Genomic DNA, 3405 nt, shown 5'->3' with positions numbered 1-3405 from the left:
GTGTTTGGATATTTTATTTCTGGATTAACTTGATTTGTCTAACGCTTACTCTATCTCCTTGCTATAGCTCTCAGTGTGTGACTGAGAATGCAGAACACTGGTTTCAGCTGTGAGTGCTGTGATCATAATTTGGGCATGAATCAGATCGTCTCGGGATATAGCGCTAACAAAGACTACAGCCATTCCGATCATGTCTAAATCAAAAGCCAGAGGGCCGCCAGAAAGCATAGCGCTACGTATAGCGGCTGCGTTTTCGGAATCCCAAAACGATCACTGATTGCAGCCAGCGGTGTGTTGGTGTTGCGTTCATTTCGATTCATTGCGCAAAAACGGTATATAACCAAAGCTACAATACCACTGAACTCTTCAACTTAAATCGTTCTTAAGCTTCTTGATGAACTGAGGTGAACTCTCTTTTGGCTTATTTTCTCTCTCGGTGTCTGTGAGTGTCAGTCCCAGTGTCAATAGAACTAATCATGTAGTGTATCCGGGTTGCAGGATTTTTAAATTTATTTGTTTGTTTTTTTTTATTTAAAAAGCACAGAAGGTATCATTTGCGTATGAATCTGTTCGTCTCTCGATATAGTGTCAAAAAAGTAGCTCCCCTTAAAACTCACATGGGCCAGTGGCGCAAGAATCAGAAGATTCTAGGTTCGACTCCTGGCTGGCTCGGCTGCCTTTTAAGAGCCCAGAGGTGTGCCCCAAACTCCAGCTGCCGAATTGCTGGCAGAGTAACACCTCCCACAATCCCTGAAATGCGGAGAGTTCTGTACTGGGAGGTACGCTGGCTTTCTGCACCAGGAACACCAGCTCACGCTCTGTCTAGCGGCTGATAGTCTAGTGACAGCTCGAGTAGCTGGATGTTCGGTCAGCGCTGGCCAATTTTGTGCTCTGCAATGCAAGGTCCCCATGCAAAGCTCTGGATGATACCTCGCCGGAAATCAAACTGCTTGGTGGTCGAGTAAAACACCGATCTCAACGCTCCTGGGGAGCTCTCCCATATGGTCTAGCGGTCAGGAATCCTGGTTTTCACCCAGGTGGCCCGGGTTCGACTCCCAGTATGGGAACATGACTTTATTGGATTGCTTGCAGAGCCGGCAAGTAGTTCACCAAATCACTCAGTTAATAACAGCCGGGAACACTTCCTCAACGGAAACCAAAAACGATTACTGATTGCAGCCAGCAGCATGTTGGTGTTGTGTTCATTTCGATTCACAGCGCAAAACGTTACATAACTGATTTGTCATCACTTATTTATTTGTAGGCTCCCATGGGCCAGTGGTGCTACTTGAAGAACGATAGTCTGGGTCAGCCGGCCAATCACAGCTCACCTGGGAAATCTTTCTCGCCCAATCACATCGGCCCGTTACATCTTTATTCCCCAATCCCTGTGCTGGAAAGATGGACAGACAATGGGGCCCGCCCACGGCAATCGATGGATCGTGCGCGCTAATGACGTGTCATTCAAGTCAAATGTATTCGCATAATTACAGTGTGGCACAGTAGCGGATTACAAACGAATTACTGCGTCAGGTAAGAGACTATGTTTTTTCAGTGTGGGATTTACCTTTTTATTTTAATAACTTTGTTTAACCTTTATTTTAGTAGGTTTTTATTTATCTTTACTTTAACGGTTGTTGTTTACACATCTAGATGTAAATATCTGGAAATGAAATGTGAGAATTCTGGTCTATAGCCTTATATACTTTTTTGGAACTTAAAGCCAAATTGTCTTCAAAGTATAAAAAACCATTTGAGTATTTTCAGAGGGGACTGTACAAATAGTCTTAATAAGTGAGCGAGTGTGTATCTCTGATAGAAACTACTATATATTAACTGTACCAAGTCAGTGTGTTTTATGAGTATTGTTCATTTCCATCAATCTAACCTAACACTAGCCTACAATCTCCACAGAAGGTTGATCTGAAAAAGAGACCTCAGTCTGGGAATTCCTCCACATCTAAGAGTACATCCCCTACCCTGACTCCATCGCCATCCCCAACTCCTAAGCCTCTAATTGGTGAAACCCTGTCTTCTGCTTCTTCCCAACCATGTTCTAAAAGTAGTGGTGGCTCCAGCAGTGGCAGCATCACTGATGAAGGTCAGTGCAAATAAAGATGATCAGACTTTATGGTGTGTAGGAATGTACTCTCATTCACACTATTGCAGTTTACCAGTCTCTAACATACAAAAGCCAACATGGTTGTGGACCATGAACGTAGACACGGTATTCAGAAATGAACACATCTATCTACAAAATACATAGACCACCCTGAGCAAATTGTGTCAAGACATAGAGCAGGGTAAAGGTATAAACCATAGCTTTAGAAGTCCTCTGCAGAAAAGGGAGAACTTGCTGGAAGTACAGCCATCTCAGAAGTTCTCCATCAGTAAGAGCTTTATGTTGGAATAGCTAAATGAAAACTGCTGCTGAATATAAGCACTGCTCAATATTTGGGCAATACCACTGTTATTGTGAAGCATGGTGTTGGCAGGAGTACTTCTCAGTGGCAGGAGGGGAAAGACGGGTCAGAATTAAGGGAAGGATGAAAGCAGCCGAAATACAGAGAGGTTCTTAAAGAAAACTTGCTCCACAGTGGACACAGCCTCAGATTTTAAGACAAGGTTTAACCTTTCAGAACGACAACATGAATATATCCAAGATAACCCTGGAGTGGCTTTGGAACAACTTTCTAAATGTCCTTAAATGGCCCAACCAAATCCCAGACCACATAGGACTTCAGTGAAGCAACATGAAGATGGCAGTTACACCTGTAGCCTGTAGAGTCTTGTCAAAGTAGACTTAGAGCTGTACTCAGTAAATTGTGCACAAATCATATGTGATTTTTTCATCTCTGTAAATTACCTGTATTGTTTTATTTACAGGTAGACATGGAGGCCTTTTTGACTCTGACTGATGGAGATCTGCAGGAGCTGGGGATTAAAACAGACGGGCCCAGACAACAGATTCTGGCAGCCATTTCTGAAAGTAATGCTGGAAAGGTGTGTTTTTTAAAAACTGCTAGTCAGCGTTGTCTAATCTGGTCCCATGTTTATAGACGGTTCTGTTATATCATATGAATTTTATTATTTTACTATCCACAATTTCCAGTCATCTTTTGGGAGTAGCGCAGCATCCTGCAGGTTATTCACATTTTGAGTATTAAACACAAGATATAATAGATATAAGATATAAATTAAACATTATATAGATTGTAAATTTTCACATTTTTTGCAGAATCTTTGTGTACTTATTGCCATTTCACTGTATCTGGAAGCTCTAATATACTTTATATTTATTTTCTTATACTCCAGTTTGGGCAAGACATCAGCTGCATTCCCTTAACAAAAGGTAACACTTTTGGCCAGATGAGGGACTGGAGAATGGTGCCAACTCACTTCAAG

At 42.1% G+C, this 3405-nt stretch overlaps 1 non-coding gene across 1 annotated transcript; it reads left to right on the top strand.

Annotated features, from left to right (window-relative positions):
* The first annotated feature begins 995 nt into the window (after window positions 1-995).
* On the top strand, window positions 996-1067 carry trnae-uuc (transfer RNA glutamic acid (anticodon UUC)). The gene has a single exon. It is a non-coding gene; the product is annotated as a tRNA-Glu (tRNA).
* Window positions 1068-3405: the final 2338 nt, after the last annotated feature.

Source organism: Hemibagrus wyckioides, unplaced genomic scaffold (genome assembly GCF_019097595.1).
Source record: "Hemibagrus wyckioides isolate EC202008001 unplaced genomic scaffold, SWU_Hwy_1.0 Contig9, whole genome shotgun sequence".
Classification (NCBI taxonomy): domain Eukaryota; kingdom Metazoa; phylum Chordata; class Actinopteri; order Siluriformes; family Bagridae; genus Hemibagrus; species Hemibagrus wyckioides.
This window is presented reverse-complemented; position numbering and strand designations above follow the sequence as displayed.